Source organism: Phyllobates terribilis, unplaced genomic scaffold (genome assembly GCF_046119375.1).
Source record: "Phyllobates terribilis strain yellow unplaced genomic scaffold, ASM4611937v1 Scaffold_3__8_contigs__length_932513732, whole genome shotgun sequence".
NCBI classification, from domain to species: Eukaryota; Metazoa; Chordata; class Amphibia; order Anura; family Dendrobatidae; genus Phyllobates; species Phyllobates terribilis.
In genome coordinates, this window is record NW_027362763.1 from 794,617,958 (window position 1) to 794,631,520 (window position 13,563).

The window sequence follows — 13,563 nt, forward strand, 5'->3', positions numbered from 1 at the left end:
TATCTGCAAAGTTTGCAATAAAAAACTCAGTAGAGGGAAAAACTGCAATAATTTGACTACTACATGCATGAACGTTCACATGTGCAAACAACATGCGTTACGCTGGGAATCTCACCGCGCTGAAATGCAGACCTGCGGAACTCAACAACCATCAGCTGCCCCATCAACCATATCTGCTGCTTCTTCCTCCTCCTCTGTTACTGTGCCAAGTGTTGGCACTTAGGTCTCCCATTGCAGAACTTTTGGTTCTCTACCCGCTCCAGTCAGGCTGAGTGACAGCCCGTCACATGTTACGGAAGCGGACATGCCTGCTGTGTGTGTTTCACCAAGCACACCACGTTTCTCAATCCACCATAACATCTGCTCCTGCACCTCACTCACAGTCCACCAGTTTGTCCGTTTCACCATACTCCGCCCTCTCTCAGCACTGCAGCCAGCCCTCGGTCCCACAGTTGTGGTCACATAAAAGATTGTTTCATCCTACACATGACAAAGCTAAGAGGTTGACCTCCACCATCTCCAATCTGTTGGCCACGGAATTTCTGTCTTTCTGCCTGGTAGATACAGACGGTTTCAGACAGCTGATGGCCGTCGCAGTCCCTCAGTACCAGTTGCCTAGTCGCCGTTACTTCCGTAAGAAAGCTGTGCCTGCGCTACATCAGCATGTCACAGATAAGAATACCTGTTCCTTGACTAAATCTATGTCTGCCAGGGAGCATTTCACCTCAGACACCTGAATGAGTAAGCATGGCCAAGGGTGTTACATCACGCTGACTGGGCACTGGGTGACTGGTGGCTATGGGGGCAGGCCGGGAAGGGGCTGCTCCACAAATCTTGGAATCCCCAAGGCTTGCAGAACAAACCTCTGTATTTCCCACTTCCTCCACTGCTTCTGCCTCCTCCACATGCGCCCTGAACCTTTGCCTTAATGTTTCAACAATGCAGAGCGTATCCACACCACCTCCGTACTGCGCAGCCAGGGCTCACTGCAATCAGGCAGTCTTCAAATTAATATGCATGGGAGATCGCAGTCATACAGCTGAAGAGTTGTTTACAGCTCCACATGCTCAGTTTGAACAATGACTGTCTCCGCTGAACCTGGAGCCAGGGAAACTTGTGAGATAGAGGTCCGAACCTTTTGGCGGCACTACACCGAGGCGAGCTCACACACGTAAATTGCATGGCTCATGTCCTCAACCTGGTGGTACAGCGATTTCTCTGCCACTATCCCAGCCTGGATGAGCTGCTTCAGAAAGTATGAAAGCTGTGTGCTTACTTCTGCTGTTCGCGGCCCTCATGTCATCGACTTGCATCGATACAGAGGTCTTTCTCCATGCCAGTTAACAGGTTGATGTGCGATGTGCCGACGTGGTGGAATTCCACTCTGCACATGTTGCAGCGACTGTGGCAGCAGCAATGAGCCCTGACGCAGTATGTCATGTTGTATAGCCTGGGACAATGCAGTATGGACGTAGGGGATATCACGTTTATGGAGTGGGAACAAACTGAGGACCTCTGCACCCTTCTGCACAATTTTGAAATGGCTACTAAACTAGTTAGCACTGACGATGCTGTCATCAGCATCACTATTCCAGTCATCTACTTGCTGCAGCATGATCCCCATATAGTTAGGATTCGAAATAATGCTGACTACTGGGTTGTCATTCTGTTAGATCCACGTTATAAGAGAAAATTTTGCCAGATACTTCCCACCCTGGAAAGGGACCCACTAATGTTGGAGTATTGAAACAAGCTTTTAAGTAACCTTAATAGAGGTTTTCCCTAAGATAGGAGTGAGGCACACAGTGCGCATAGCAGCTGTAGTCTTTCAACCTCTGGCATGTCAGTTCGTCAACGCCAAAACATTAGCAGCAGCAGAGTAAGTGGCAATTTCTGTGAGTCCTTTCACACATTTTTTAGACAGCCTCGTGCACCAGCACAACAAAGTACAAGTCTGACACGTGGTGAATGACTGGAGAGGATGGTGGAGGAGTATCTAGAGCTCAATATGAATACCATCAGGGAGGATTTTGACCCTTTTACATTTTGGTCTTTAAAAATGGATGAATGGCCTTGAGTTCACCTGTCACGCCTTTGAGGTTTTATCATGCCCGGCAGCCAGCGTCCTCTCAGAACGTGTCTTCAGTGCTGCTAGTGGTGTCCTGATGGATAAGCACAGCCGGCTGTCCCATGAAAGTGTTGACTGCCTAACTTTCATGAAGATGAACAAGTCATGGATCTCAAAGGGCTTTTGCACCCCAATTGCAGACTGTACAGACTAGGAGATGTTGTAGTTTTTAGTGTGCTGCATTGATCTTGCGGAATTGCAGTCTGTGATATGGCTTGTGTGGAAGCTCTTGCTGTTGCTGCAGGTTTTAGGCCCTAATTTTTTGAAATGTGGAGAATACAGATTTGGTCTCTCAATCCATTAGTTTGGCAGTAGTGGAAGAGGTGTCGTTCCTAATTCTACAATTTCTACTATACTCAAATTGATGCCACTTTGCTGGTGTTAGGCCCTATTTTAGGGAAACGTTGACACTCCAGGTTAGGTCTCCATCTCCTGGGTTGACTGTAGTGGAAGAGGTGTCATTCCTAATTTTACAATTTCTACTGTACTTGAAATTGATGCCACTTTGCTCGTGTCTGCCACTAAGTTTTGGAAATGTGGGAAATCCTGATTGGGTCTCCATCTATTGGGTTGGCTGTAGTGGAAGAAGTGTCGGTCCTCATTATACTACTTATACTCTAGTGAAATTGATTCCACTTTGGTGGTTTTAGGCCCAAATGTTTTCAAATGGGAACACTCCTGATTGGGTGTCCATCTACTGGGTTGGCTGTAGGGGAAGAGGTATTGTTGCTAATTCTACAATTTCTACTGTACTGAAATTGATGCCACTTTGTTAGTGTCTGCCACAAATTTTTGGAAATGTGGGGAATCCTGATTGGTTCTCCATCTATTGGGTTGGCTGTAGTGGAAAAGGTGTCGGTCCCCATTATACTACTTATACTCTAGTGAAATTGATGCCACTTTGGTGGTTTTACGCCCAAATGTTTTCAAATAGGAACACTCCTGATTGGGTCTCCATCAACTGGGTTGGCTGTAGGAGAAGAAGTGTCAGTCCTAATTATACTATTTCTACTGTAGTGAAATTGATGCCACTTTGGTGGTTTTAGGCCAAAATGTTTTCAAATGGGAACACTCCTGATTGGGTCTCCATCTACTTTGGTGGTTTTAGGCCAAAATGTTTTCAAATGGGAACACTCCTGATTGGGTCTCCATCTACTGGAAAGAAGTGTCGGTCCTAATTATACTATTTCTACCGTAGTGAAATTGATGCCACTTTGGTGGTGTTAGGCCCTAATTTAGGGAAATGTGAACATTCCTGATTGGGTCTCCATGTGCTGTGTTGGTTGTAGTGGAAGAGGTTTTGGTCTCCTTTACAATAGTTATAATTAATTTTTTGGTGCAGATATTGTTCTCCACACAGGGGTAGACAGATCTGAAAAACTCCAAATGAGCATATAAAGCAGTCTACATCTCAATTTAAAATTGTTTGGGGCAGATATTGTTTTCCATACTCCATACACGGGGAAAAAAATGGGTATGAGCAGCTTCCTGACCCTCGACTGTACTGTGCTGTCAGGGCAAGAAGAGGAGGGGGGTGACTCTGAGGGCGAGGAATGGGATAACACATTGGATGATGATGAGGTTGTACATCCAACTTGGTGTGAACCCAGAGGCACGCAGCTGAGTAGCTCATCTGAGGAGGTGGAGGAGGAGGAATACGAGGAGGTTACATTGCATCCTATTGCGCAGACACGGAGTGAAGCCAGCATGAGGAGCACTACATCATTAGCGACAATAATGGCAGTGACAAGCAGCGGTTGCGGGTCTGCAGCTCGCAGGGGCGGCAAGGGTTGCCTAGCCTGGGTCTTTTTTGAGACCGCAAAGGATGAGCCAGCAAACTTTGCAATAAAAAACTCAGTAGAGGGGAAAACTGCAATAATTTAACTAATACATTCATGAACATTCACATGCGCAATCAACATGCGTTACTCTGGCAATCTTACTCCAATAAAATGCGGACCAGCGGACCTCAACAACCATCAGCTGCCCCATCAACCACATCCGCTGCTTCTTCCTCCTCTTCTGTTACCGTGCCAAGTGTTGGTACTCAGGTCTCCCACCGCAGAACCTCTGCTTCTCGACCCGCTCCAGTCAGGCTGAGTGAGAGCCCGTCAGCTGTAATGGAAGTGGACATGCCTGCTGTGTTTGTTTCACCAAGCACACCACATCTTTCTGAATCGACCGTAACATCTCCCCCTGCACCTCACTCAAGGTCCAGCAGTTTGTCCGGTTCACCATACTCCACCCTCTCTCAGCACTGCAGCCAGCCCTCGGTCCCGCATTTGTGGTCACGTGAAAGATTGTTTCATCTTACGCATGACAAAGCTAAGAGGTTGTACTTCACCATCTCCAATTTGTTGGCCACGGAAATGGTGGTCTTAGGCCCTAATTTCTTTTAAATGTGAACACTCCTGATTGTGTTTCCATCTGCTGGGTTGGCTGTAGTGGAAGAGATGTTGGTCCCCAATATAAAACTTATACTCAATTTAAATTAATTGTTTGGTGCAGATATTGTTCTCACAGGAGAACACATGATAAAATAGAAATTGGTTTTCTTTCTACCGTGGTATATAAAACAGGCTACATTTCAGCTTAAAATTGTTTGGCGCAGATATTCTTCTCCACAGAGTCCACAGACCTGATAAACTCAAAATGGGTATATAAAGCAGACTACATCTCCGCTTAAAATTGTTTGGGACACATATTCTTATTCACACAGGGGTACACAGACCTGAAAAACTCTAAATGGTTATATAAAGCAAACTAAATCTCAACTTAAAATTGTTTGGGGCACATATACTTCTCCACACAGGGGTACAGAGACCTGATAAACTCAAAATGGGTATATAAAGCAGACTACATCTCCGCTTAAAATTGCTTGGGACACATATTCTTATTCACACAGGGGTACACAGACCTGAAAAACTCAAAATGGGTATATAAAGCAGACTACATCTCAACTTAAAATTGTTTGGGGCAGATATTCTTCTCCACACAGGGGTATACAGACCTGATAAACTCAAAATTGGTATATAAAACAGACTACATCTCTGCTTAAAATTGTTTGGGGCACATATACTTCTCCACACAGGGGTACACAGACCTGATAAACTCAAAATGGGTATATAAAGCAGACTACATCTCCCCTTAAAATTGTTTGGGGCAGATATTCTTTTTCACACTGGGGTACACAGACCTGAAAACTCAAGATGGGTGTATAAAGCAGACTACATCTCAACTTAAAACTGTTTGTACAGTGCTGTCAGGGAAAGAAGAGGAGGAGGGTGACTCTGAGGGCGAGGAATGGGATAACACATTGGATGATGATGAGGTTCTACATCCAAATTGGTGTGAACCCAGAGGCACGCAGCTGAGTAGCTCATCTGAGGAGGTGGAGGAGGAGGAATACGAGGAGGTTACATTGCATCCTATGGCGCAGACAAGGAGTGATGCAAGCACAAGGAGCACTGCATCCTTAGCAACAACCGTGGCAGTGACTAGCAGCGGTCGTGGGTCTGCAGCTCTCAGGGGCGGCAAGGGTTGCCTAGCCTGAGCCTTTTTTGAGACCGCAAAGGATGAGCCAGCTCACGTTATCTGCAAACTTTGCAATAAAAAAACTCAGTAGAGGGAAAAACTGCAATAATTTGACTACTACATTCATGAACCTACACATGCGCAATCAAAATGCGTTACTCTGACAATCTCACTGCGATAAAATGCAGACCTCAAGAACCATCAGCCGCCCCATCAACTGCATACACTGCTTCTTCCTCCTCCTCTGTTGCCATGCCAAGTAATGTCATGCAGGTCTCCCACCGCAGAACTTCTGGTTCTCTACCCGCTCCAGTCAAGCTGAGTGAGAGCCCATCAGCTGTAACGGAAGCGGACATGCCTGCTGTGTTTGTTTCACCGAGCACACCACATGTTTCTCAATCCACCGTAACCCTAACCCCCAGCAATTTGTCCGTTTCACCGTACACCACCCTCTCTCAGCACTGCAGTCAGCTCTCGGTCCCACAGTTGTGGTCACATAAAAGATTCTTTCCTCCCACACATGAGAAAGCTAAGATGTGGAATTCCACCATCTCCAATCTGTTGGCCACGGAAATGGTGGTGTCAGGCCCTAATTTTTTGAACTGTGAACACACCTATATGGCTGTTTTTTTACTGAGGAGGTAACCGGACAACTTGGGGGAAACCCCCGCAAACACGGGGAGAACATACAAACTACTTGCAGATGTTGTCCTCTATCATCATAAAGGAGTTAGCTCGTTGTCTAGGAGAGCGACCACCGCTGCTGTCTACTTTGTGAACATTGTGTTGAAGCTTGCAAGGTGTCACAGGTTTACCATGACAGAGAGGAGTCAGAAGACCGCAGCGTCTGATTCCTCTCACTCCTGCACTCATTAGAAGCCTTTCGCCTTCATTTTAATCGGTGCAGGGGTTAATCTGCTCAGTTGTGTGCTCCTGGAAGCTTACCGTGATTAAGGTTCTCAGCAGATTTCTCCCGTGCATCTCCCCTACTGTGATAACGCTGTACCTTAACACATCAGACTGTCGCCTACTGTGGAAACCTTGAAAAGGAAGCTGAAGATCCACTTCTTGTGACAAGCTTTCAATGTGCAGAAATCCTCGCTCCAGCATACCGCTGCAGGACTAGCTGTACCCTGACTTACTGTACCCTCACCCATCTCTTGTACATTGTTTGTGTGCCCTCGCAGGCGGGGTCCTCTCTCCTCTTGTACCAGTCAGTGACTCCTTTACACATGTAACGCGCCACGGAATAAATGTCGCTGTAATAGTAATAATAATTATAGTACTTATACTCTGGGTCAATTGATGGCCCTTTCTTGGTGTCTACCCCTAAGTTTATGCGTTTTGGCAGTTTTTGGGTCCGTTTGAAGGTGTTGTATATGCTTTTTTTTGTCCTCCCATTGAATCCTATGGTGTTTGGAAATGTTTGTCGAATGTTCGATGAATAAAATCGGCGAATGTCTAAATATTCGTCGAACATTTCCGAATGTTAGCTCATCTCTACCAGTAATATATGCAGCTGGATTAGTCCTCAAAACTTAGGACTGTTAGTTCAGATTGATGTATATCTTGCTCTGGAATACCTCTACCTAACTATTAAACCAACAATTCTGTCCCTCACTCAGCAGCACCTCTCCCTACTCTGCCTGTTTCTGGGGTAGACTGTGATGAACATAGGGTCACCAGGTCTTATATATACCCGATGACGCTCGGGATGAGTGCCGAGCAGTCACGAGCACGCTCGCTCATCACTAATCTTCACCTGTTCATCTTCACTATATGTTTATCCTCAAAACATTACCTTAAAGGGGTATTCCCTCCATGATTTTCAAATCTTCGTGGGATTGTTCACCTTGCTCATCATTGACTATACCAATGTTTTCAGGGAAGTTAGCAAGATGGCTATGCAGAAAATGCACCTTTATGGTTATGTTGCAACCAAGCATTTTGTAGCTCTCCAAAAGTTTCTAGACAATTTAGGTGTGATTGTTTGTTTGTGTATTTCCAAGAAAGTCCTTGACAATGTTTTTGAATGATAACCAAGCATTCTTTTAGAGTTCTGACATTGTGCCGATGAAATGTTCATCTTTGATGAGCTGCCAAATCTGTGGACCAGAAAACACACCAAAGTTTATTTTTTCAAATGAGAGGCTAGGAAATGCAAAAATGAGGTACTTGAAACAGTCTCTTTCAGTTGGCAAAGCTTTAATGAATTGCTGCATGAGACCCAGTTACATTTGTAGAGGTGGGAATATAATGTTCTTTCTGTCAACAAGTGACTCATGTAGAATGTTTGGATCACCAGGTTTGAGGTCACATCTTATGAGGCCAATTCCTCTCCTTCCAATGCTTCTCACGAGCACTGCTGTCCCACATGCACAGAAAACAATTAGGCTTGGTGTATCCACATTGATGACCAATAAGTAAGCATACAATTTTAAGGTCAACACAGATGATCCAATTGTGTTTGTGATATTGCAACAATTCAATGACTCTCTTTATGTCTCCATATTCTTCACAAACAGAGACTAAATAGCCAATTGGGACTGCACCAAATAAATTACAATTGTGGAGGAGGACACACTTTAAGCCCCACTTTGAGCTATCGATCAACAATTGCCATTTATTTGCGTTATAGATTGGAATTCCCAATTCCTCCATTAAATCATGTATGTTATAGCAATACACAAAGCCACTGTCACTTCTAAAGTATTGCAGAAATGCACTTTTTCTGGATCAAAAGTAGGATACCTTTCCTCATTTTTCAAGCAAGTTTTTCTCATGCAGTCTTCATGCTTGGAGTTCTGAAGCCTTTTTTTATAGTCCCAAATCTCGTGCCGATTCGTTCAAATCATGCTGGTTAAATCCCTTACGAACTGAGAGATCTTCAATTTCAAAATCTTCATCATTGTTGTCACTTTGTACTTCACCATAATGCTGTTCTTGAAAAGATGGTAGTTGAAGGAAAACTGGCACTTAGATTTCAGCTGTATGAGGCACTGGACGTATAGCTGATGGTAGACTACGATACTCTATTTTATATTTATTTTCTTGTTATATCCTGAAGTTTTCACTTTACAAGAGTAATAGTCACTGGAATAATCTCTTGGCTCTCGCCAAACCATAGGTATACAAAATGGCATCTTATCACGTCCTCTCTTCATCCACATACATAAACTCTCGACTCACTGTTTGCACACTTTGTGAGGGGCCCAAGACTTATCCTGATCTCCAAGTTTTACTTTGAAATATGCAAGATAGGCTTGCTTGACAAATGTACAGAGATATAACAAAAGGAATAAGGGCTTTTTAGGAACTTACGACGCAAAATAATAGAGACAGACGTGATCTGAAAGAATGGAAATAAGTGTGTAAATAAAAATTTAATTCTACTAATCCCTTGTATACAGACATTCAGAATATGTTTCCCTATATAGAGCAGCATATAACCTTTCGCCACCCTCAGGTGTTACTGAATAGCCTAGACAAATAACAAACAGTTGCCGGTCGCCATGCTTGTCCTCCACACCTCCCCACTCAAGACCAGTTCTCTCTCAGCCAATAGGAGAGCACTAGTACTACCCTTGATCCAGCCTAGAGTAATCGCATTAAGATAAGCTGTAGAGAAAAAACCTGACGTGATAGAAGAAAACTAACAGCAGTTTTGAAATCAGCATGCCTATTTTAGTCTGAATCAGCAGAAAAATCGAATTCAACAAAAATTATGTTCAAATTTCCTCGCCAGTTATTATCAGTTCACTAAGGGATAGAATGCACCACCACCGCCGCCATTTTTCTGAAGCCTGCCACCAGATCAATCTGCGCAAGCACCACCCGCACTAGGACGGCGCCAGTGCAAAATGAAAATGAGGAAAAAAATAGAGACACCAGAGGAAGCGGTGGGGCAATGGCAGAGCTGAAGACCGCACCCACAGTCCCACTCTACAGTCATACCCCGATGCACGAAGAGTTTAGGAATTCAAAACTTCTAATGATGATTTAACAAAAAGCATGCTGCAGATTTCTACACTGAAGGTATCTATTAAATCAATTTGACAGCGCTATTATGCCTATACCTTTAGTTAACATGCATAATCCTCATGATAGGTTCTCTTTAATTCACAATACCAGCACAATTAACATGGAAGAAACATAAGGGATGCTACTATTGTTCCTTATAATTATATGATCTCAGATGATACAGAGCCTATCTTAGAATCTCTCTTTTAAAGGGGTTGTACACTACTTTATATTACCCCCCCCCAATTTATCCCCCTGGGGCCCCTATGACTTTTTGTAAATACCTTATGTTGCAGATAATGCCTGTGATCGGCGCTATCACTAGCCGCTCACAGGCATCACGTGACCCCCGGCTGCAGCCGGGTCTGACATCCGCTGATGTCACGACAAGTGCTGGCAGCAGCCGGGGGTCTTTGTCTTTCGCGTTCCAGGTGGATGCCAGGATGTGGGCGTGGTTACCCCACGCGTTACACCCGGCATCCACCGCTCGCTCTGCCTCTCCCCATTCATTGATAAAGCGCACGGTGGATGCTGGGTGTGACGCAGGGGGTAACCCCGCCCACAACCCAGCAGCCACCGTGGTGTCCCCAGCGCTGAATCACGCCTCACTTGTCAAGACGTCAGCGCGGGGTCATATGATGCCTGTGAGCGGCCACCGATAGCACCGCTCACAGGCATTATCAGCAACGTAAGGTAATTGCAAAAAGTCTTAGGGGTCCCGGGGGGATACATTGGGGGGTAATATAAAGTAGTGTACAACTTCTTTAAAGGGCATACACTGGCTTTAACCTACGGTCATCGGTGCTCTTTGGCCTTTCTCTGCAGAAGCGCCATGTAGGACACTATGTGATGACATTGGACGCGTCATCCACATGAAGCAGGGAAGGAGGACAGCAAAAGTAAGAAGAAAGGAGGCGCCAGATCAAGACCAGAGACACCCATCAGATTGGACCACCCCTGTCTGTAAGTAAAATAAAAGCTCTTTTTTGTGCCTTGCAAAGCAGATTGGTGACATATACAGCATTCTAGAATGCAGAGTGACCACTAATGGAAAATTGTACAATAAATTATCAGTCTTCACTGAAAACACATTTTACCAGTGAATTCAAAGTCAATGATTGGTTGAGGAGGAGAAAGAGGCATGTTTCTCTAATAAGTTATATTACAAAAGTTTCTAATCTTTATTCGCACTATTGATTTGTGAAAAAAAGCCTAAATGAATTAAACAAAAGTCACTTTTTAAGCAATGATGGCTATAATGTATCAATCATAAATAAACATACATGAATATCAAAACTATTGTTTCTCAATGTTTTTTAAACATAAAAATAATTTCTAATAGGGAAAAGGGTTTACAAATGTAAATGCCATTCATCTAAGTCTGAATGCTCATTACTGTGAGCTTTGTTCTCCAACAGTCATATGCTAAAATGGGAATTACAGGCCACACTTTACTGTATCAGAATAAAGAATCATTATAAATGTAAATGGATTAGAGAAAAAAGTAGAAGCAATCAAATATAGTCAAATCTAATGGTGGGACAGCAAAATGTACAAAAAAACAAAACAAAAAAGATCATAAAGAACCAAACTGAAGTGGAAATAAAACAAATTTAAGTTAAAAAAAAAACCACAACAATGAAAACGACTTTTTTGGAAGAAAATAACTATACAAAATAGCAATTACAGCAATTATGATGTTGTGCAATATTGTGATGTTATTTAGCCTGCATGAAGAAGATGTCAAAGAAAAGCCTGTAAAGCGATGCCAGAATTGCGTTTCTTTGTTTTCATGCTTTCTGTAGATGACGAAGTGTGGGCTTCCTAGTATGTAGCTAATGTGGAGGTTTAAATATATGTTTTAGATGCCCATAGATAAATGTGCACCTGTCATGTGTCAAACACAGATATAAATAAGTGAACAAGACACAGAATTATTGCAATTGTATATTATTTTTAAAGAATTCATTTGCTTAACATGTTGAAGAAGGAACCATACATAATGTCTTTTTGAATCTATCTGCTCCCCTATAGAACACTTTAAGAAAAATAAATTCTCAATATTTTTTTCATATCATTCTCTAGTTTATAGTTGGCTGCCCAGAGTCATTTTATTTTCAATGCCAGCATCTGAGAGTGTGCAGTAAATTTAAAGGAAACCTGTGAGCTCATAAATTCTGTGTAATCAGTATTATAGAACAGCAGGAGCTCAACAGATTGATGCTTTGGTTTGTGGGGAAAGATTCAGTATAAATTCTATTTTATATTTTATTCATTGATATCTCTGCTCATTCTTGATTTAGCAGTCAGATGGGTCATCCTGTTCAAAAATTGAAAACCTTCCCAGTAAAAGTGTGCATACAGAGATAGCTGTCAATCACTGATTAGAACCGCCCACTGGACTCCTAAGCTCAGAATAAAAAGGAGTTTCAATGAATCGATTAGAATTTATGCAGAATGTTTTGCAACAAACCCATGTATCAATCTGTTCAGCTCTATAAAATTATTTATTCTGAATAAATTGACAGCTAGGCAATACTCTTGTGAATGGACTATGTGTCTAGAGAATCTGGCATTGTCAAGTCTGATTAGGCAAAAGTCAGAATGTGAGAAGGTAATTCATTGAGAAGGGGAACACACTGAGAATCGGAATGTTACTACAAAGTTGTCTCTTTATTCTTCCATTTCCAGAAGGAATAACAGAGCTATGAGTCTCTTGTAATGTAATTTCATAAAAAATGCAAGCATTCTGTAAAATGAACATATCAGGAACCTGTGGATTGTCTTTAACCACATGCAGTCACCTAGGACTCAGCTATACTCTTTAGAATGGTTCTCCGAGAAATATCACTAATGCTTCTACTAAGAAATATAAAACATAGGCCCCAGGGGTGAATGTGTCATCTTAACGATAGGGCTACTCAATGACTTTGGCCGCAATAAACATGGCATGGCCAAAGATCGCTGTGTTGCTGTTACATTGCAGTGCAATACAAGTGAATGGGGTCCAATTGCATACCCACCGGGTGCCACGACAAACAATTCACAAAAAATCCAACCGTGTCAGATGCGACTTGCTTGTCATTGTCGAGGTACACTAGGAGTCACAATCTGACCCCATTCCCTTGTTTTGCTCTACTAGGTAGCAGTGACACATAGCAATCTTTGCTGGCGAGACCCGTGCCACAACCAAAGTTTCCCTGTAGCCTCAGCCTTACACACCCTTAAAGGGAATCTATCAGTAGGATCAACCCTCCTAAGCCGTCTATATGGGCACATAGATCATAGTAAGATGAATAAAATGATACTTTGAGATCTGTGATCTGATGTCTTATTTCAGAAAAATTCACATTTTTCTTGATATGTAAATGAGCTGTTTAGATCTATGGGCCCAACATTTGCCTCCAAAGGTTATTTTAAATGAAAAGGGGTGTTATCAGTGTGAGACATGTAACGACTGACAGTCTGCTCTCCTGATCTACATGTCTCACACTGGTAAAGCCCCTTTTATTTAAAATAAGCTCTGGTGGCGGATTCTCAGGGAGATTAGTGTTCTTATACATGTACATAGCTCTTAACACCTTACTTACATATTTAAAAAAAACATGGATTTCTCGGGAATAAAACTTCAGATTACAGATATCATTTTATTCAACTTTCCATACCCATATAGACAGATTAGGAAGGGTGATCCTACTGACAGAGTCCCTATAAGATACTAATAGACTATTAGTCATAATTATATATGTTTAGAACTTCTGCTTGTTCATTAGAAAAATTATGGCTAAAAGGCATTGAGTATAATGAAACACATGGAGGCTTCATATGTGACTTATGACTAAGAGCAGTAAAAATGCTACATTCTGTGGCATATGAAACGT

The 13,563-nt window shown here is 42.8% G+C and overlaps 1 long non-coding RNA gene across 1 annotated transcript in view; it reads left to right on the forward strand.

The window, feature by feature from the left end:
• The window catches only part of LOC141258341 (uncharacterized), a 321,298-nt gene extending 310,668 nt beyond the window's left edge, over positions 1 to 10,630 (forward strand). The window contains exon 4 of the long non-coding RNA XR_012318292.1: positions 10,508 to 10,630. This is a non-coding gene — a long non-coding RNA (uncharacterized lncRNA). The remainder of the gene's footprint in view (positions 1 to 10,507) is intronic.
• Positions 10,631 to 13,563: the final 2,933 nt, after the last annotated feature.